This window comes from Lissotriton vulgaris, chromosome 6 (genome assembly GCF_964263255.1).
Source record: "Lissotriton vulgaris chromosome 6, aLisVul1.2, whole genome shotgun sequence".
Lineage (NCBI taxonomy): Eukaryota > Metazoa > Chordata > Amphibia > Caudata > Salamandridae > Lissotriton > Lissotriton vulgaris.
Genome location: NC_141694.1, coordinates 1329832889 through 1329856359, shown reverse-complemented (window position 1 = coordinate 1329856359; position 23471 = coordinate 1329832889).

Below are 23471 nucleotides of genomic sequence, written 5' to 3'. Positions count from 1 at the left end.
CAATGCCTTTAGGGCAGGCCTAGTGTTGAAAGAGACTCGTAGGCTCATCAAGGTTTCTCACTTCTTCTTTATTCATGAAGATGATAAGGTACAGAGACACCGACACTACACGTACAACCAATACCACACCTAGCTCACTGGGTTCTGGGGGTACCCATGAGCAGTCTGGCCGCCGCATTTTGAACCTGCTGAAGTTTGTTGAAGGTGGATTCAGGGGCACCCAAAAAGATGGCGTTGCTGTAGTCGAGTCGCGATGTTATCAGCCCCTGAATCAACAGCTTCCTAGACGGAAAAGGAAGAAGCGGGAAGATTTTGCGGGCTGAACGTAACAGGGCGAAACAAACTCCTGCAGTTTTTTTAGCTCGGGTCCTGAACAAGAGATCTTGTTCCAGCCAGACCCCCAAGCTCTTAATCTCCTCTTTCGTACTAAGGAGATCGCCCATACAACTAGGCCAGCTGGTCAATGAGAGTGAGGGGACTTTATCCCCTAGCAACATTATCTCTGTTTAAGAGCTGATTCATCCATCCAGGTATGGACTTCCGACAGGCATGAGTGCAGCAGATCGGGGTTCTCTACCAGTTGTGATAAGGCGACCACTAACTGCGTATCATCAGCATAGCTGATGATCTTGGTGTTATAAGGGGCCACCACATCCTCCAGGGGGGCCATATATACGTTAAACAATGTAGGACTAAGAGAGGAGCCCTGTGGCACCCCCCACTGGAGGGGGATAGATGTAGTCCGATTGCTGCCTTCCCAAACCTGATATGAGCGGCCGTTGAGAAATGACCTAAGCCACTTCAAAGCGGCCTCTGCCACACCCACCTCTGACAGTCGCTGAATCAGCACCTGATGATTAACGGTGTCAAACGCCGCACTAAGGTCCAGGAGGATCACTGCCACTGATCCTCCTGAGTCCATAATGCATCTGGATTCTTCTATGACTGCCAGGAGGGCAGTGTCAGTGCTCTGGCCTGGACGGAATCCGGTCTGCGAATCTCGGAGCAGACCATTCGACTCCAAGAAGCCTGACAGTTGATAATTCGCTAGCCTTTCCGCAATTTTGCCGAGACTTGGCAGCAGGGATATAGGCCTAAAATTTGCCAATTCCGCCGTGTCCAAGTTTGGCTTTTTTAAAAGTGCCTTAACCACTGCTGTTTTCCAGCTTGGTGGCACCAAGCCCTGGGAAAAAGAAGCGTTCATCCAATCAGTGATAGGAGTCACAATGGAGGCTGCTACCTGCTTTAAAAATTTCATAGGGACCGGATCCATAGGGGAGCCACTTTTCATAGATCCAAGGGCTTTCAGTACTTCGACCTCTGAAACTGGGCCGAAAGTATCTAGATAAGTAAGTAACTCTCTAGGCTGAGTTATGGAGTTCTTTTCCTGAGTCTGCTGAGGCCGAATAGTCTGAAGCAGGGAACTAAGTATCTTTACTATTTTCGTGTGGAAGAAGTCTGCCAGCTCCTTACACTTCTGTTTATCATGTGTGGCCACAGGTTTGTGAACTTTAAGGAGTTCTTGGACCACTTTAAAAGTTTCCCTGAATGAGCTTGAAGCAGATCTTATACGCTTCTCAAAAAATTGGGCTTTTGCCAGCCGGAGGGCAGCTTTATAACCCCTCATAGCTACACGATATTCCTCTCGTCTATTTGTCTCCAATTTCTTTCTCCATACCCTCTCCAACTTTTTACATCCTTTCTTGAGCAAGCGAAGCTCGTCGGTGTACCAGGGAGCGGATCCGATTCTTTTCTCCCTATTTTGCACTCTCTTTTTAGGAATGAGGGCATCAAGAGAGGCGGTCAACCATTGGTTAAAATTTGCATCTCCTTTAATCGGGTCTAGCTCGGGAGAAGGAAGTGAGTCTACCAATTTGGAGGTCCAGTCATTGATCGATAATCTGGACCAGGCTCTGTCCACCAGGGAAACCTGATGGGCGGATGTAGGGGGTAACTCGACTTGCCATTCAGCCGAAACCAAAAAATGGTCAGACCACAGTGAGGTAATTGAGATTTTTATGGTCAAGTATGTCCCCTAACGTGTACCCCAACGTCTCCATGTACGTGCTTAAAGTACATGTAACTTCCCTCCATGGCCGAATATGAAGACGCAAATGCATTTGCGTCCAACGTTAACATGTCCTCTACCAGATCCACCATGAATGGATCGATAATTCAGTTTCTAAACATGCCATGCCAACGTCTTTACATGGTGCACTTTTACGTTTTTCCTGGCTCTGCTGAGCTAGGCCCTGATTTCTGCCTCCGAACCACTTCTGTCTCTGCCTCTGAAAGCTGCAGCATGGAGATGCATCCCTGACCTCTGCCTTACTTCCTGCCAAGCGAAGCGGTGCCTGGCTCAGCCTGGCCTGCCTGCCAAAACAGTATTTTGCCTTCAAGTTATCAGTTCAGCCTCCTCGAAAACACATTCCAGTCTAGTGATATAGGTAAACATATTCCCGGCTGCAGAGCAAAGGGCCAAGCCTTCCTGTCTCCTTCATGTAATTCATTGCTCCCGTTACCATGGTAGGCCCATGGCCCCGCGCATTGCACTTAGACACATATGCATTCAGTATAGAATAGCCTCTGCCCGAGAGACCTTTTACTTCAGATTAAACATCCTCCAAACACAAGATATCAGATATGTTATAGGAACAGGTCGATCTGACATGCCAGACTTCTGTCTCCTCTACTAGTGCTAAAAGTCAAGCCCCCAGCTTTCCCTAGTTCCACGTCAATCACACGTCATACTAACTGCGCGCGCACCCATGTCAAAGGTTTCTGCTGACTCTGCAGAATCCTCTACGCACCCACCCACTTATGACACTTTCTGTGACGTTTCCAGCACACGCCTCCGTGCACACCCTTGTACACGCCTTTCTGCTACGCACATGTGTTCTTATCTTACTCTTTTCATTTGTCACGCCTACTGTATCCATCACCATTGTACAGTTTTACTATATATATTGTGTACTGTTAATAAATCGTTGACATCTTTTGCCATCATTGCATATTCCCGAACCCTTGTATTGATGGATCTGATTTCCATGGCTCGAGCCATCCCGATTAAAGCCCGTATGACTCAGATACCACGGACTCTGCCTCTCATTTGATTGAGCTATTCTTTTACCTGTCATTAATTATACGGAAAAATTGCATGGTAATTATATTTACCACAACGGGGGAGGATGTGCTGGCTTGGCCAAGAAACGGGGGATATTAGAAAACATTGGGTCAAGTAAGTGACCCTTATCATGCGTGGCTCCTGCATTAATTAAGGGCAGCTCACATGCTTTCAAGTCGCCCTGAAGGTCTCGGGCTATTAAATCTGCGGTATCGTTAAAATGGAGATTCAGATCTCCCAACACTATAAAATTTGTTGTAGACGAGGCCAGCGTCGTCACTGTTTCATTACAGAACTTACGAAGTTGCCCAGGCAGCCCGGAGGCCGGTAAATCAGTAAGCCTGACAGTGCCACTGTGGGGTATATCTGCAAGGACAAAATGCCAGCTCTCACAGTCAGCAACTAAGCCTTTCTGGGCCCTACATACGTAGGTCTCTCTATATAGAATGGCAATGCCACCCCCTCGCCCCTCAGGTCTGTCCAGATGAAACAGAAGAAAGCCTGGCGGGAGGGTTTGCACGATGTCAGCATAGGAACTGGCAGTTATCCAAGTTTCCGATAAGAACAGGATATCTAGGTCCTGATCTTGTATGAGAAGATTAATTTCAACTGAGTGCCTCGGGAGAGATCTGCAATTCAGCAGACCCAACAGCAAGGTATTCTTACTTTTCTGCGGAAGAGCCGACTGGCACATCCTGCCAAATGGTGGTAAAAGCAGTCCATTGTCTACCGGATTGCGGTCTGCACGATGTAGGTAGCGCAATGCAATAAGCTCATCCCGGGAGTACGTCAGTCTGGGTGCCAACTTATTGAGCATATTACCAGGCCCCAGGCCCGTCTGAGCCCGGACGGGCACAGACGGGCAGGACTCTGGCTGGACTCCGGCGGTCCCGCTGCGCGTCTCCGCTGCGCGTCGTCATTGGGAGGTTTAAGTAGGGGCGTGTTATTCCGCGTAAAGACTAGGGCGCTGACCGAATTGGCGCCGCGGTAAATCCCTGCCTCCCCCAAGATGGTTGCGAAGGTGTGTTCCACTACTAAGTGACCCACCCAAAATAGCGGTGAGTTCCCAAAATTAGAGTGCGGGTGAGCGCTATATGTAAGAAAAATAACAATGCATTTTTAAAAGATTCAGCAACAATATTTTAAAAAAGCGCGTCTAATGCTGTCTAATTGCACCGAAAGCGAGTCTTTCAAAGCTCCGTGCTGCGTTGCAAATAATACCTTTGTCCAGGGCTGGCCAGGCAGGTATGCTCGTCTTAAGTAGGGGCGTGTTATCCCGCGTAAAGACTAGGGCGCTGACCGAAATGGCGCCGCGGTAAATCCCTGCCTCCCCCAAGATGGTTGCGAAGGTGTGTTGCACTACTAAGTGACCCGCCCAAAATAGCGGTAAGTTCCCAAAATTAGAGTGCGGGTGAGCGCTATATGTAAGAAAAATAACATTGCATTTTTAAAAGATTCAGCAACAATATTTTAAAAAAGCGCGTCTAATGCTGTCTAATTGCACCGAAAGCGAGTCTTTCAAAGCTCCGTGCTGCGTTGCAAATAATACCTTTGTAATGTCTTGTTCCCTGAACTTATCATGGCACGGAGGGTCAGATGGGTTGGACCAAGTAAGAAATCATCCGAGGGGGACTGCATAGTCCTAACCTTTAGATGTCTAGGGCTAGTGAGAGCCATATTTGACCGAAAGTCCGGTCAAATCATGGAGAAATCAAAAGTTATGATTCTACCGTTGGGATTCGTTTATCACCCCTATATGGCAATCCAATCTAGCAAGTATAGAACGCCAAATTAAAGTAAAACAGCAACCAGAGTGTCCACCATGGTATCATGTAAATCGCTTTGCCCTCTGAGCTCATTATCTGAGGTTGATTGACTTCAAACAGGGACCCTGATACGACAAGATTTTAAAGACACAGGTGTACCCTTACCAAATAACAAGGACATAAAGGAATGCATATATTCAAATGATCCTGTGGGGGCAGATGTAGATCTACAGTTGTCCCATAACACACGCGCACTGACTGTGGACCTTGATGATAAACAGGAAATAGAAGATGCTAACCAAATGGGGGAAGGGATTAGTATAGGAGGACAAAGTAAACATCCAGAAATACCAAGTAAACAATTGGATAGGATCGGACCGCTCTGATGGGCTTCCTCAGTCTCCAGTATGCTTCTCCTCCGGATCATGCGCCGAGGGCTCCAGCAGTCCCGTCGTCCACTCCGGGGCGCACACCAGTCAATCCGCTTCACCGGTTGCCTTTCCGCCTCACCACCAGTCAAGCTTCGCGGCAACCGAGACCATGTCTGTTCCTCTCGGACTCGTAGTCGGGGCGCCTCCATCTTGGATTCAGCGTCAGACCAGTCCGCGGCAGTGCGGCTTGCCACCTAAAAGTAGTGTCCACGCTTCAAATCTCGTTTTTTCTTGCATCCAGGTTGTGACGGGACCTTCATGGTTCCCTCTGCATCCAAAACGGGACTTCTGGACGACGTTATTATGTCGGATTCAGATCGGCTGGCCGGAGCAATAGAGGCTCCCGACTTACTCGGCCATGCTGTTCTATGGAGGAACACTTTTGGTCAAAGATGGAAGTACTGATGAATGCCCATTTAGAACCCATTTTGACAAAACTAGTTATCATCGAAATCCGGTTATCTTATATAGAGACTCAAAAATTAAATATTAATACTCCACAGGCTGAACCGATGTCTGGGTTAAATAAACAAACAGGTAAGAATAGAAGTAGGGGGACTGTCACATTAGATTGTTCAGGGCAAGGTACGAAGGAGCTAGGGATCCCCACGAATAAGAGCAAATCCCGGGGGCAGGAAATACCCAAAACAAAGTTAGTCGGGGAAAAACTACACCTATTGATCGTCCCCCACACCAGTTGCATGTAAACAGACCAGATTCCATCTTAGATTTGCCACCTTAGGCAACACCCTATATCGTTGTTTTGGGAAACGTATGCCCACTACCATCAGGGGAGGGTGAAGACTGGCCGTCCCTCAGAAATAAATCATTGTACCTTATTAATGTTAAGACAGGAATAGATAGTAATTATTATTTAAAATTTTATATAGCGCGCAGTTACCCTGGGGCATCCCAGCGCTTATCAGGACAACAATGGATGAAAAACGGTCAGTCAAATGCAATCAGGCAGGGAACAGATGTGTTTTCAGACATTTGCGAAAGCGCAAAGTGCAGGTCTCAGCGCGCAGTTTTAAAGGTAGGGAATTCCACAGCCTCGCTGTGTTCACCGAAAATCTTCTCCCGCCCGTGCGTGCCCTCTTTACTCTGGGGACTAGGAGGAGGTGTTTCTGGTCAGAACGCAACGTTCTGTTCGCTTTGTATGGCACTGCTAGATTTCTCAAAATAGGGGGTCCTGTCCCCTGGAGAACTTTGTGGGCTGTGCAAAGTGCCTTAAATTTTACTCTTTCCCGCACTGGGAGCCAATGCAATGCCTTTAGGGCAGGCCTAGTGTTGAAAGAGACTCGTAGGCTCATCAAGGTTTCTCACTTCTTCTTTATTCATGAAGATGATAAGGTACAGAGACACCCACACTACACGTACAACCTATACCACACCTAGCTGACTGGGTTCTGGGGGTACCCATGAGCAGTCTGGCCGCCGCATTTTGAACCTGCTGAAGTTTGTTGAAGGTGGATTCAGGGGCACCCAAAAAGATGGCGTTGCTGTAGTCGAGTCGCGATGTTATCAGCCCCTGAATCAACAGCTTCCTAGAAGGAAAAGGAAGAAGCGGGAAGATTTTGCGGGCTGAACGTAACAGGGCGAAACAAACTCCTGCAGTTTTTTTAGCTTGGGTCCTGAGCAAGAGATCTTGTTCCAGCCAGACCCCCAAGCTCTTAATCTCCTCTTTCGTACTAAGGAGATCGCCCATACAACTAGGCCAGCTGGTCAATGAGAGTGAGGGGACTTTATCCCCTAGCAACATTATCTCTGTTTAAGAGCTGATTCATCCATCCAGGTATGGACTTCCGACAGGCATGAGTGCAGCAGATCGGGGTTCTCTACCAGTTGTGATAAGGCGACCACTAACTGCGTATCATCAGCATAGCTGATGATCTTGATGTTATAAGGGGCCACCACATACTCCAGGGGGACCATATATACGTTAAACAATGTAGGACTAAGAGAGGAGCCCTGTGGCACCCCCCACTGGAGGGGGATAGATGTAGTCCGATTGCTGCCTTCCCAAACCTGATATGAGCGGCCTCTGAGAAATGACCTAAGCCACTTCAAAGCGGCCTCTGCCACACCCACCTCTGACAGTCGCTGAATCAGCACCTGATGATTAACGGTGTCAAACGCCGCACTAAGGTCCAGGAGGATCACTGCCACTGATCCTCCTGAGTCCATAATGCATCTGGATTCTTCTATGACTGCCAGGAGGGCAGTGTCAGTGCTCTGGCCTGGACGGAATCCGGTCTGCGAATCTCGGAGCAGACCATTCGACTCCAAGAAGCCTGACAGTTGATAATTCGCTAGCCTTTCCGCAAATTTGCCGAGACTTGGCAGCAGGGATATAGGCCTAAAATTTGCCAATTCCGCCGTGTCCAAGTTTGGCTTTTTTAAAAGTGCCTTAACCACTGCTGTTTTCCAGCTTGGTGGCACCAAGCCCTGGGAAAAAGAAGCGTTCATCAGATCAGTGATAGGAGTCACAATGGAGGCTGCTACCTGCTTTAAAAATTTCATAGGGACCGGATCCATAGGGGAGCCACTTATCATAGATCCAAGGGCTTTCAGTACTTCGACCTCTGAAACTGGGCCGAAAGTATCTAGATAAGTAAGTAACTCTCTAGGCTGAGTTATGGAGTTCTTTTCCTGAGTCTGCTGAGGCCGAATAGTCTGAGGCAGGGAACTAAGTATCTTTACTATTTTCGTGTGGAAGAAGTCTGCCAGCTCCTTACACTTCTGTTTATCATGTGTGGCCACAGGTTCGTGAACTTTAAGGAGTTCTTGGACCACTTTAAAAGTTTCCCTGAATGAGCTTGAAGCAGATCTTATACGCTTCTCAAAAAATTGGGCTTTTGCCAGCCGGAGGGCAGCTTTATAACCCCTCATAGCTACACGATATTCCTCTCGTCTATTTGTCTCCAATTTCTTTCTTCATACCCTCTCCAACTTTTTACATCCTTTCTTGAGCAAGCGAAGCTCGTCGGTGTACCAGGGAGCGGATCCGATTCTTTTCTCCCTCTTTTGCACTCTCTTTTTAGGAATGAGGGCATCAAGAGAGGCGGTCAACCATTGGTTAAAATTTGCATCTCCTTTAATCGGGTCTAACTCGGGAGAAGGAAGTGAGTCTACCAATTTGGAGGTCCAGTCATTGATCGATAATCTGGACCAGGCTCTGTCCACCAGGGAAACCTGATGGGCGGATGTAGGGGGTAACTCGACTTGCCATTCAGCCGAAACCAAAAAATGGTCAGACCACAGTGAGGTAATTGAAATTTTTATGGTCAAGTATGTCCCCTAACGTGTACCCCAACGTCTCCATGTACGTGCTTAAAGTACATGTAACTTCCCTCCATGGCCGAATATGAAGACGCAAATGCATTTGCGTCCAACGTTAACATGTCCTCTACCAGATCCACCATGAATGGATCGATAATTCAGTTTCTAAACATGCCATGCCAACGTCTTTACATGGTGCACTTTTACGTTTTTCCTGGCTCTGCTGAGCTAGGCCCTGATTTCTGCCTCCGAACCACTTCTGTCTCTGCCTCTGAAAGCTGCAGCATGGAGATGCATCCCTGACCTCTGCCTTACTTCCTGCCAAGCGAAGCGGTGCCTGGCTCAGCCTGGCCTGCCTGCCAAAACAGTATTTTGCCTTCAAGTTATCAGTTCAGCCTCCTCGAAAACACATTCCAGTCTAGTGATATAGGTAAACATATTCCCGGCTGCAGAGAAAGGGCCAAGCCTTCCTGTCTCCTTCATGTAATTCATTGCTCCCGTTACCATGGTAGGCCCATGGCCCCGCGCATTGCACTTAGACACATATGCATTCAGTATAGAATAGCCTCTGCCCGAGAGACCTTTTACTTCAGATTAAACATCCTCCAAACACAAGATATCAGATATGTTATAGGAACAGGTCGATCTGACATGCCAGACTTCTGTCTCCTCTACTAGTGCTAAAAGTCAAGCCCCCAGCTTTCCCTAGTTCCACGTCAATCACACGTCATACTAATTGCGCGCGCACCCATGTCAAAGGTTTCTGCTGACTCTGCAGAATCCTCTACGCACCCACCCACTTATGACACTTTCTGTGACGTTTCCAGCACACGCCTCCGTGCACACCCTTGTACACGCCTTTCTGCTACGCACATGTGTTCTTATCTTACTCTTTTCATTTGTCACGCCTACTGTATCCATCACATTTGTACAGTTTTACTATATATATTGTGTACTGTTAATAAATAGTTGACATCTTTTGCCATCATTGCATATTCCCGAACCCGAACCCTTGTATTGATGGATCTGATTTCCATGGCTCGAGCCATCCCGATTAAAGCCCGTATGACTCAGATACCACGGACTCTGCCTCTCATTTGATTGAGCTATTCTTTTACCTGTCATTAATTATACGGAAAAATTGCATGGTAATTATATTTACCACAACGGGAGAGGATGTGCTGGCTTGGCCAAGAAACGGGGGATATTAGAAAACATTGGGTCAAGTAAGTGACCCTTATCATGCGTGGCTCCTGCATTAATTAAGGGCAGCTCACATGCTTTCAAGTCGCCCTGAAGGTCTCGGGCTATTAAATCTGCGGTATCGTTAAAATGGAGATTCAGATCTCCCAACACTATAAAATTTGTTGTAGACGAGGCCAGCGTCGTCACTGTTTCATCACAGAACTTACGAAGATGCCCAGGCAGCCCGGAGGCCGGTAAATCAGTAAGCCTGACAGTGCCACTGTGGGGGATATCTGCAAGGACAAAATGCCAGCTCTCACAGTCAGCAACTAAGCCTTTCTGGGCCCTACATACGTAGGTCTCTCTATATAGAATGGCAATGCCACCCCCTCGCCCCTCAGGTCTGTCCAGATGAAACAGAAGAAAGCCTGGCGGGAGGGTTTGCACGATGTCAGCATCGGAACTGGCAGTTATCCAAGTTTCCGATAAGAACAGGATATCTAGGTCCTGATCTTGTATGAGAAGATTAATTTCAACAGAGTGCCTCGGGAGAGATCTGCAATTCAGCAGACCCAACAGCAAGGTATTCTTACTTTTCTGCGGAAGAGCCGACTGGCACATCCTGCCAAATGGTGGTAAAAGCAGTCCATTGTCTACCGGATTGCGGTCTGCACGATGTAGGTAGCGCAATGCAATAAGCTCATCCCTGGAGTACGTCAGTCTGGGTGCCAACTTATTGAGCATATTACCAGGCCCCAGGCCCGTCTGAGCCCGGACGGGCACAGACGGGCAGGACTCTGGCTGGACTCCGGCGGTCCCGCTGCGCGTCTCCGCTGCGCGTAGTCATTGGGAGGTTTAAGTAGGGGCGTGTAAGGGCGCTGACCGAATTGGCGCCGCGGTAAATCCCTGCCTCCCCCAAGATGGTTGCGAAGGTGTGTTCCACTACTAAGTGACCCACCCAAAATAGCGGTGAGTTCCCAAAATTAGAGTGCGGGTGAGCGCTATATGTAAGAAAAATAACAATGCATTTTTAAAAGATTCAGCAACAATATTTTTAAAAAGCGCGTCTAACGCTGTCTAATTGCACCGAAAGCGAGTCTTTCAAAGCTCCGTGCTGCGTTGCAAATAATACCTTTGCCCAGGGCTGGCCAGGCAGGTATGCTCGTCTTAAGTAGGGGCGTGTTATCCCGCGTAAAGACTAGGGCGCTGACAGAAATGGCGCCGCGGTAAATCCCTGCCTCCCCCAAGATGGTTGCGAAGGTGTGTTGCACTACTAAGTGACCCGCCCAAAATAGCGGTAAGTTCCCAAAATTAGAGTGCGGGTGAGCGCTATATGTAAGAAAAATAACATTGCAATTTTAAAAGATTCAGCAACAATATTTTAAAAAAGCGCGTCTAATGCTGTCTAATTGCACCGAAAGCGAGTCTTTCAAAGCTCCGTGCTGCGTTGCAAATAATACCTTTGTAATGTCTTGTTCCCTGAACTTATCATGGCACGGAGGGTCAGATGGGTTGGACCAAGTAAGAAATCATCCGAGGGGGACTGCATAGTCCTAACCTTTAGATGTCTAGGGCTAGTGAGAGCCATATTTGACCGAAAGTCCGGTCAAATCATGGAGAAATCAAAAGTTATGATTCTACCGTTGGGATTCTTTTATCACCCCTATATGGCAATCCAATCTAGCAAGTATAGAACGCCAAATTAAAGTAAAACAGCAACCAGAGTGTCCACCATGGTATCATGTAAATCGCTTTGCCCTCTGAGCTCATTATCTGAGGTTGATTGACTTCAAACAGGGACCCTGATACGACAAGATTTTAAAGACACAGGTGTACCCTTACCAAATAACAAGGACATAAAGGAATGCATATATTCAAATGATCCTGTGGGGGCAGATGTAGATCTACAGTTGTCCCATAACACACGCGCACTGACTGTGGACCTTGATGATAAACAGGAAATAGAAGATGCTAACCAAATGGGGGAAGGGATTAGTATAGGAGGACAAAGTAATCATCCAGAAATACCAAGTAAACAATTGGATAGGTGTGCCTTCCGCCTAATCTCGTGGAATGTAGCGGGCATCTCACGCAGACTGCGGGATGAGGCTTGGATGGAATATATAAAAACTTTTGACATCATCTGTCTCCAAGAAACTTGGAGCAGAAATGACCAAAATCTGGATGGATACCAATCATTTACTGTTCATTCTGAACCTTCCCTGGCAGGGAGGGCCAAAGGTGGCCTAATGACTTCTATTTCGGTAAAATATAATTAATTGAAAACACACAAATTAGTGGTTTCTCCGTGGTATCAACTGATCCTGAGCACAAATTTGTTTCCAGTTCCCTTGCTTTTAATTAACTGGTATTACAATATCTTTGACACTCATATTACATCTGTCATTGACAGCTTACAGGTCGAAATAGCTGAAGTATCTGAATATTTTTCACCCCTGTGTATTATGTGGCTAGGGGATTTTAATTGCTCCCAATGCCATCAAAGTGGGACCAAGGTTTGCGGTTTATTTGATACAAATGAGCAACCACTGGGACATTTTAAGCATACCACACAGGGAGATGCTTTGAATAATATTATTGTGATAAATGACCTTTGCATGTTAGGTATGGAGACTATCACTGCATTGGTGCCGATACCATCCTTCCAAGGGACTGGGGGTAAAATAAGTGTAATCGACTTTGTATTGGTCTCTAGCAGGTATGTTCACCTTATTGATGATTTTAGAATAGTAGCAAATCCTGCTAGCGATCATAATGCCCTTGTTTTAACGCTGAGTTCTGATGCTGATAAGAAGCAGTCTTCTGAACAACCAATGAAATACAGTCAAAATCAAGGCCTTAGAGTAAAATGGGACAGGGTTGATCCCAAAAAGCTGGAGGAAACAATCTTCAGGGTTAATTCTTTGCAAGTAGATACCTGTCTAACAAGTACCTGTGAGCCCGAACTGATAGTACAGAATTTCGAGGCGCTATGTGGGAGCGTGGCCACATACCTTCTTAAACCAGCTGGGAAGGGTGACACTAGGGAGCATAAATGACTTGATGCTGAATGCTCCGCGACACAAACATTATTGAAGACGGGACTTCACCAGGTCTCTCGGGATACGGAAATGGTAAAAACAGGCAAGAAGAATTTATAAGGATGCGATTGATAAACGAAAATTGGAACTGAAAAAGCAAGCTTGGGATGACCTCGAGAAAGCCTCTGATCTGAGGGACAGCAGATTGTTTTGGGAGGTAAGAAACCGCCCATTCCTTACTAATGAAAAAAGAAGCATGAATGCCCATATAACCGGGAATACTTGGGAAACCCATTATGCTAGAATTTTTAATCCAAAGGATGCATCCTTGGTAAATGAAGGTGAGGATGAAAGGGACTTTAATTTTGAAACGGCACGACAACTTAGCCTCTCACTTTCTCTGGGTGAAGTTGAAGAGGCACTAAGTAAAGGTATTCCCCTAAAAGCACCAGGTCCCGATGCTGTACCACTGGATCTTTTCAAAAATAACTTTGATGTATGGGCACCACTGCTCCTTAATGTTTTTAAAGCGATTGTGGTCGGGCGCATCCCTTCATCGTGGAAAGAGGCAGTAGTCGTGCCAATTTTTAAAAAATGTGACAAAAGCGACCCTTGCTGCTATAGGCCAATTTCTTTAATAGATGCTTCCTGCAAGTTAATGGGGCGAGTAATATTGGCCCGTTTGGCGACCTTGGCGGATTCTTCTGGCCTCATTGTAGATTAACAGTATGGGTTTAGAAAGGGCAGGGGGACAAAGGAGCACTGTCTCAACTTGGCCCTGATCATGGGCAAGTACATGAAGGCCAGGGGTTTCCCTTACACTTGGCCTTCATGTACTTGTCCAGTACCTTTGATACTGTGTGTAGGGAGAAATTGTGGTTGCTAATGGAAGCCATGGGGTTTGAGGAACCCTTGGTCACCCTGTTGTGCAGATTACATGCTGCTACTTCTGTGGCCATTAGGTATGGCCGGGGGGGTGAAAAGACAAGGCCCATCCCATCAACTGAAGGTGTCTGTCAGGGCTGTATTTTGGCCCCCTTCTTGTTTTTAGTCTATACAAATGGTTTAGAATTTTTATTTTTTTTTATCGGGAAAATGTTCAGACTTCCCTAAAATAAATGGCAAACAAGTACCTTTACTGTCTTATGCTGACAATACTGTATTAATGACTTTAACTGCAAACAGTATGCAAGTATGTTTGAATGCTTTTAATGAGTTTATGCAGGATCTAGACCTTAAGGTCAACTTTACAAAATCTTTCGCAATGGTCTGTGGTCCAAGAGGGACCAAAACTCGTAGGTTTGTTGTAGATATTTTGACTATTGAAAAGGTCTCGAACTTCAATTACTTGGGAAATCTCTTCAACAAAAGCCTGAGTTGGGACCCGTTAATAACATCACGAGTACAAAAAACCACAAGATCAATAGAGGCCCTTTTTCGTTTTACAAGCAAATTAGGACAAAAACCAATTGCCGAATTAAAAACATTGTACAAATCCAAATGTTTGCCTGTTGCGACTTACGGAGCAGGGGTATGGGGATACCATAAATGTGCTTAACTCCAAGTTATGGAGAACAAGCTTTTAAAACGACTTTTATCAGTTCCGATTAGTTCTCCAAATATTTTTTGTCACACTGAGTTGGGTTTAGAATTTGTGAGTGATATTATCCATATGTCCCCATTACTCCTATAACAACAACCATATCAGGGAGGTAAATTACAGCACCAATTTTATTTATCGTTTACATCACATACGCAATGGCGTTTTTAATCTAACGAGATTTTGATTAAATGCACTGCACTTTTTTGTTGCTTTCCCAAAGCAAGGGGGTTGGTGTGAAAGGCTACCCCCATGCCCATGTGATAATGAAGCTCAACAATGCACTCTGCACTTTGTACTTTTCTGCACTCTTTATAAAACCCCAAGAAACCGATTTATTAAACCCATTTTAAATGAAATTCGACCCTGTAACTTTAAAGAAGGTTATGAGCATCTAATATCATTACACACTGCTGTTATTTGCAGTGCTATGCTTAGTTTCATTAGATTGGCACTTTCAATTAGGAATCATTATTGAAATTATAATTTCTGTTTTTATATCTTGTGTTCTAAATTGAAGGAAATTGAAACTCATGAAATTGATAGTCTACCAATCTATAGGAAATTTTTTTAAACGACTCCTTTAGTTGACAGAATATGGAAACATGCAACTAAAGTGTGTTAAATTAAATTGGAAAGTGTGAGAGACTAACCAATTTATACAAGAGATATTATAATATAAAATGCACAATGTACTTTATACCTGTTAGTTCGTGTTTTTAGATGTCCTCTCGAAAGGTAATTTTTTGGTTTCTTAAGCTGTCAGGATATGCAAATATGCAACTGAGGTGTGTTAAAGTAAGTTGGCTAACAAACTTATGTGCAAGATGTTATAATTAAAGAAAAAAATATGCACAGTGCACTTTTAGATGGTCTTATTGAAGTATGGCTTTTCTGATAGAACAAAATGCCTATTAATAATGTGCTTATGATTTCCTATATGATATGTGTCTGAACCTTCGGATTGAAAAACCATTTGTAAATCTGTTTTGTAAATTTGTCTTTTAAAAAAATTGTATACTTTTATGATTCTGTTGAATCGAATAAAGTTATTTATGAATGAGCGCCTTGGCCCCACCTCTCCCTCACTCGCGGCAGCTGCGGAGTCCTTCGATACACTCTGGGGGTTGGAGTCCACCCCAGAGTGTGAAGATGGCATGGAAGTTGCGGTGTTTGACCCTGGGACCCTCGTCCTACCAGGGGTTCTTGTAAAGGCAGATGCGGGCGGATAGGAAACACCACGGGCAGGCAGAAATGCCTTTCTTCCTCTCAGTTTGTTTAATCTTCTTGGGAAGCTTGTTAAATGAAGAATTTTCTGTGGGAGGCCAGCACACAGGGGACAGTCCAGAAAGGCAGCACATTTCTCTAAAGATGAGCTGCTGCCTAGCAGGCGTCCCTTGGATTACAGCTCCTTTGAGTGAGTTTGTGTGTAGCACTTGAGGCTCTTGGGGCTCACGCGACCCTGGGGCCTAAGGCAGGCCCCTGCAGGTAGGTGAGGGTCAGCCAGCAATCCTCCTGTACAGTTGTACCAGAATTACTTAGGTACAAATAAAAAAATTGCATGTGAAAGTGCAAAACATCGACTGACCGGGCGGAGCCAAGATGGCGGGCTGAAGTCGCTCTGTGAAGGAGTCTGCATGGAGCCCACACCGTGCACTGAGTGAAAGAAACTACTAACAGCACTCTGTTCAAGCACTGCGATCTAATACTGCCACCGTCCGTGCGAGACGCTGATGTAGAGCGTTTCTTTCTTTTCACAACACACGCTGAAGCCAAACCTGGATGCTGCGACTTGCCTGCCGACTGATCGGAGGGGCTCCATCGACCGGGAAAGCCTGGAGTATCGGCTACTTTCGCCTGCTCTGCCGGGAGTGGTACTGGGCGGGTCCTGGTTTACTCCCTGCGTTCACTACACAGCTGCGGGGAGACTGCGGAGCTAGAGAAGTCCAGGCGGTATACCTCGCTCAGCTGCGGCAAGCCGACGAAGACGAAGCGGCGCACTCAACACCGGGTTTGAATCCTTCTGCCGTTCTCGTGCAGATGACAACACGGCAAACCACCCGGTCCGCCAGAACTGCCAGAGCTGGGAAAGCGGCGAAAACTGATGAGCAGGTATGTCTACCAGCGAGAGCAAAACACTGACGGGGGGCTCGGTTGTCAAACTGAAAACTGCTGCAGGACCTGTAGGCCCTACAGGCACTCCTCATTTAATTGATGCTACTGGCAAAGGCGGCAAGGGCATAGTGGGTGCCGGGGGAGAGAAACAGGTACACAATGTAGCTATAACAGAGGGGAGTGTTAATGATAACAGTGCGGCAGTGTCTTCTTGTGAGGAAATTATTCCAGCGGTCTTGGCTAAGAAAAACGCTAACTCTATCTCTCCCGCTAATGCAAATACAAGTCTTGTGCATGCTAAAGAGAAAGTCACAAGCAAAAATACTACAGACTGTACAGATAAAGCGGGAACCAATAAATCTGATATCCCTGCAACTGCTGCCGCCGCTGCCCCTGAGCTTAGTACTACCATCCCTCTCGGCCCCAACTCTGCAACCAACAACGGCCCCTCTAACATTGATAAGAATATCAATAATAGTCTGGCATGCACACCTACCGAGCCTGAAGCTACTATGGATAAAGAGCAAGAGATAGAGATAGAGACTAACAGATTAACCTGCAACCTACCGTCTGTATTGGCACCTATGCTCAGCAGCTTAGAGGACGACAACGAACCTAGAAAGACTGAATGCATGTTAAATGATGAAAACGCAAGAATTGAAGAAAATTCAAATCAAGAATATGAAGAGCTATCTGAAGAGAGTGAACAAGAAGTGGAAACTAGGAACAATACCGGTCGAGCTATGGACTCAAGAAAATCTAAACTAAAAGCTAAGGTCAGACAAAAATCTACCACCCGTAAACTACTGAACAAAGATACTACCGTAAATAAAAAAGGACGCAAGGCCCTCATCGACGATAGCCCGCTGAGGAGATGGATTAAATCCAAGGGAGGAGTCAAGGGCATGGCCCTAAGATTATCTGGTGCAAGCTCTGATGGAGACCTGTATCTGCACGACAGGAATACACTTCCCGGAGTCGAGAACGCAGAGCATGTAGAATTTGATAATCAGACTAATGAAATGCCAATAGGTCTATCAACTGCATCAATTGAAAATGGATCAACTACTGGATCAACTACTGCCAATACTGCCGACACCTTAGGATTACCGCCTAGCGATCCCACTACCTCTCAAGCTGCCAATAATCTGGAGACTAGCAAGCCCACTAACACACCTACTCTGACTCCAACAGCAAATTCTAACATGAGGCCAATATTGACAGAAACTAACTTGGAAACATACCAGTTGGAAGCTTTGAATGACTCAACGGGAACAATGGGAACAATGTCTACCAATGCCAGTCAGACTTCCTTGGCTACTAATCATTTGACTACACAAACTACAACGCCAATACCAGATGATGAGACACCGCATCAGCAAAATAATATCTCTATGGATTTAATTATGCAAACTCTCATCGCCCAGAGGCAGGAAAGTCACCAACAACACCTCCAGCTGAGAGATGATAATATAAAACTACAGGCTTCTATGAGCGAAATGTGTCAGAAACTTGGCGGGGTCACGCAAGAGATTGAAGATTTGAAGCAACGAGTTGTGACAATTGAAGAAGAGACTTCACGCTCACAGTCAACCACGAGAAACCACTCGTCCCGCATTTCTCAACTAGAATCCAAAGTGGAGGATATGGAGAATAGAGCTCGCCGACACAACCTCAGACTGTTTGGAATACCGGAGGGCGCCGAGGGGGCTGACCCTCGTACCTTTGTAGTGAAACTCTTTGAAAAAGCCTTCAGCGACCTATCAGACTGGGATTGGGACTCTCAATTACAGCGTGTACATAGACTGCCTTCTTTTCAAAAAAGTCAGAATAGCAAATTCCCTAGACCAATTATGATATATTTTGGAAACTTCCTACTGAGGCAAGCTGTTGCTTTCAAAGCCAAAGTTAATAGCCCTGTCACCGTAGGCAATTTCACTTTCTTCGTCCGTTCAGATCTCTGCAAGGCTACAATGGATCGACGCTGGGAGCTGCGTAAATTTATTGATCCTTTTAAAGCTATCGGCTGTACGGTGTATCTGCAAGAGCCTGCACGCCTCAAAATTATCAGGGGTGGACAATCTTTATTCCTCACTGAACCTGAAGAGGCAAGCAAAAATCTAGAGAAATGGACAAGGGAAAAAGAATAAGGGAAAAAGAATATGAACTGTACAAGATAGAAAGCTATAAGATGCAACTTCTCTTCTTTCTTAGCAACAGGGTAACTCACACGGGAGCTACACCACGTCGAGGCAAAGATAATCCACAGGTTCGGCGTCGACCGCGAGGAGCGCTGCGTCGGGCCTGGAGTCACACGGACCCCCAACAACACAGTACTTTTGGAAAATGAAGCACACGATGATCAGCGGCGTCGAGCAATCCGGCGTCGCGTCTTCGGTGTCGATCAGGCCTCAGCAGGCGTTGTCGATGATGCAGTTGCACAGAGTGAGCAGCGCTCACGGCGTCGAAGGGCACACAGGTGATGCGATCAGCAGCGGTGCAGACACGAGGTCCTCTGGAGCTAGAGCCGTACTCCCACTTACTGGCGTTGCTCAGGCCCACCGTCCGGTCGTCGTGATTGCTGTTCCTTTCAGAGGGGCTGGATTCACACTTCCAGCCAATAGCACTCTTAGCAGATGAAGTCCTTTAGCCCTGTGACTTCAGCAGGAGACTGGCACTCTTCCAGTCCTTGGAGATTTTCTTAGCAAGCGTGAGAGTACACACACAGTTCCTCTCTCCTGGTTCCTTGGCAAAAATAAAGAAGCACTGCAGGATTCCCCCAACAACAGCACACTGGCAGAAGGGGTAGGCAGTCCTTTAGATCAGCAGGCTTCTTGTCCTTGGTTACAGGGTTCCTTGTCAGAAGTGATCTGATTTCCTAGTTCAGGGGTCCTTCTCTTATACCCCTTTCCGTCTTTGATCCCTTTGTCTATGCCGGGGATTTCCCAACATCCTGGGTCTGTGGTGGGTGGAGCTAGGCAGTAGCACCTGGCCTATTCATTGAGCCGGGCCGGGTCCTCAGACGCCCCGCAGGAGGTGGAGCCAGCATTGATACTGGCAGGAGCAGAGCTATCGCCCTCCTGGCAGGAGGTGGGGCTTGGATCGTCCATGGCAGGTACAGAGCCATCAGTCGCTTAGCAGGAGGTGGAGCCAGCATTGTATCAGGCAAGGCAGGCTATCAACAACTACTCTCCCCCTACTCTCAACGTAAATGTCCCACTCATCCCACACTGACTCATCCAGACCTCTTGGAGCCACCCAGCTCCTGTCACACACACGCAAGACCAGCAGAAACCAGATATGGTTAGGCAAGAAAATAGGCACTTTCTAAAAGTGCCATTTTCGAACCCAGAGTCCAAAAACCATCCACACCAACGGATGCGTAATTAAACCCCGAGTTCAGGGATACCAAACTCGACATTGCACCGTACTCTCCGAGCCAGCTGGGATCATAGCATTAACAATCCCGGCGGCCCATTCTAATCAATGGAGAGCAGGCTACCTCGCCATAGTGAAGCACGAAGATGGCGGTACTTCACTATCAGGACATGCCAACTTGGTCAGGCGTGTCCTACCTTACACTTACAATGCACCCTGCCCACGGGCCTACCATAGGGGTGACTAACATGAAGTTAAGGGAAGGTTGGAGGGGCTGGCAAGTAGGTATACCTGAGCAGCCGGCGTGACAGTACAAGACTGCAAGTGGGTCTCGCAATGACCGACCCGTAGACATTCTTTTACGAAGCCGCTCCTGTGGGTGGCACAACACGTGCTGCAAGCCCACGAGCGGCATTTGTATTTACAAGCCCCGGCACTCCTGGTGCGCTAGACTAGGGACTGACAGTAAACCAAATAAGTCAAACATGGATACAATAGATACATCATTTTAACATAGGGAGCACTTGCGCTATGGCACTGATCAGCAGTGACACGGCGCCCAAAGCATATACCAGCAAAACATCGTAAAACAGTAGAGGCAAACAGAAAAAATGGAGGAGAGACTCAAGCCAATGATGTCAGGTCTAACACGTGTCCCCTCCAGCTGAAATGTGGGGAGAACTACCGTTAACCTAGGGAGTCCTCATCACTAAGGCGGAAAAATCTGGACAGACCATCAGCATTGGCGTGCTCTGTACCAGGGCGGTGTTCCACCGTAAAGTCCATCCCCTGTAGAGAAATGGACCACCTCAACAGTTTCGGATTCTCACCCCTCATGTGCATCAACCATCTGAGGGGCCTGTGGTCTGTCTGAACACGGAAGTGAGTCCCAAACAGGTAGGGTCTCAGCTTCTTCAGCGCCCAGACCACAGCAAAAGCTTCTCTCTCTATCGCACTCCACCTTGTTTCCCTGGGAAGTAACCTCCTACTGATGAAGGCTACAGGCAAGTCTCGGCCCTCTTCATTCACCTGAGCTAGAACAGCCCCCACGCCATGCTCTGAAGCGTCCGTCTGAACAATGAATTCTTTTGAAAAGTCGGGTGCCTGGAGTATAGGTGCTGTGCACATTGCAGCTTTCAGGGTGTCAAAGGCCGTCTGACAGGCGTCAGTCCAGATCACATTTCGTGGCTGCTTTCTGGAAGTCAGCGACGTCAAGGGGTGCACAATGTTACCATAATCCTTGACAAACCTCCTGTAGTAACCCGTGAGACCTAAGAAGGCTCTCACCTGCGTTTGGGTTTTGGGCGGCGCCCAAGCCAGGATGGTATCAATCTTGGGTTGCAGGGGGGCAACCTTGCCGCTCCCTACTTGATGCCCCAAGTACACCACAGAACCCTGCCCAATCTGGCACTTACTGGCTTTGATTGTGAGGCCTGCTCCGCGCAGGGCCAACAACACTTCCTGGAGGTGGCGCAAGTGTTCCTTCCAGCTGGCGCTGAACACTGCGATGTCGTCCAGGTAGGCGGCACTGAAGTCCTCCAGTCCAGCCAAGACCTGGTTGACCAACCTCTGGAAGGTGGCAGGGGCATTCTTCATCCCAAAAGGCATCACCTGGAACTGGTATAGCCCATCTGGTGTGGAGAATGCTGACCTCTCTTTTGCCCCATCAGTCAAGGCGATCTGCCAGTACCCAGACGTTAAATCAAACGTACTAAGGTACCGGGCAGCCCCCAACCGATCGATGAGCTCATCAGCTCTGGGGATGGGGTGCGCGTCGGTCTTCGTGACCGAATTGAGTCCTCGGTAATCCACGCAGAACCGGAGTTCTGGTGAAGCACCAGGCGCTGCAGCCTTCGGGACCAAGACCACTGGGCTGGCCCAAGGACTGCTAGAGGACTCAATCACCCCTAACGCGAACATTTTGGAGACCTCCTCCTTAATGTACGCTCTGACCTTGTCAGTCACCCTGTAAGCCTTGTGCTTCACAGGAGGGCTGTCTCCGGTGTCAACGTCATGGACACACCGATGCGTGACACCCGGAACCAAGGAAAACAGATCCGGGAATTGTCCCAACAGTTGGCGACAATCCTGTTTCTGTTCAAGGGTCAGTGTGTCAGAGAGGACCACACCATCCACCGACCCGTCTTGCTCTTTAGCACACAGGAGGTCGGGAAGAGGCTCACTCTCCTCCTCCGTTCCATCATCTGTAGCTAGGAGCATGCCCACTTCGGACCTTTCTAAGTGGGGCTTCAAACGGTTGACATGCAGGACCCGCAAGGGGTTCCTGGGAGATTTCAAGTCCACCAAGTAGGTGACATCGCTCTTCTTCTCCACAACCTTAAACGGCCCAGTCCACCTGTCCTTGAGCGCACAAGGTTCCACAGGGGACATGACCCACACTTCCTGACCAGGCTGAAGCTCTACCAGAGTGGCATTCCGGTCGTACCATCGCTTCATCTCCTCCTGGCTGGCCTCCAGATTTGCCTGAGCAAGTTCTCTGAAGCGCCGAGTCTGGTTCCGAAAGGCCAGCATGTAGCTGTATACATCCTGGGGAGGTTTCCTGGGAGATTGCTCCCAGCCTTCCTTGACCAGACTCAAAGGTCCTCTTACCGGGTGACCGTATAAGAGCTCAAAGGGGCTGAACCCTAGAGACTTCTGCGGTACCTCACGGTAAGCAAACAACAGGCATGGCAAGAGGACGTCCCATTTCCGCCTCATTGGTTCTTCAAGACCCATAATCATGCCTTTGAGGGTCCGGTTGAATCTCTCAACCAGCCCGTTTCCTTGAGGGTGGTAAGGAGTGGTGAACCGGTAGGTTACCCCACCCTCCTTCCACAGAGACTTCATATAGTTCGAAATGAAGTTGGTGCCTCGGTCGGACACCACCTCTCTGGGGAACCCCATCCGGGAGAAAACACCCATCAGTGCCCGTCCCACCACGGGGGCCGTCACTGTTCTGAGAGGGATGGCTTCCGGGTACCTCGTGGCATGGTCCACCAAGACCAGGATGAACCTGTTGCCCAGGGCTGTCTTGGGGTCCAGGGGCCCAACAATGTCAATACCCACCCGGTCAAAGGGGGTGCTGACCACTGGAAAAGGTTGGAGGGGAGCCTTCTGCTTCCTTCCGCTTTTCCCACTTGCCTGGCAAGTGCGACAAGTCTTGCAATGGATGTCTACATCCCTACGCATCTGAGCCCAATAAAAATGGGTGACAAGCCTGTCATAGGTCTTGTCCTGCCCCAGATGTCCAGCTAACGGTACGTCATGAGCCAAACCCAGTAGGAAGGCTCTGAAGCGCTGGGGTACCACCAGCACACGGGCTGACCCAGGCTCAGCAGCCTTAGGCTCGCTATACAGGAGATCGTTCTCCCAGTACACAAAATGTGACCCTGACTGATCACCTGAGGATTGGGCTGAGGCCTGCTGCCTCATGCCCACAAGAGAAGGGCACTCCTTCTGTTCCGCACAGAATTCCTCCCTGGAGGGACCACCGTCCTGCTGCCAATGGGTCAGCTCGGGCAGATCTCCCAGTTCGGCAATTTGTTCCCC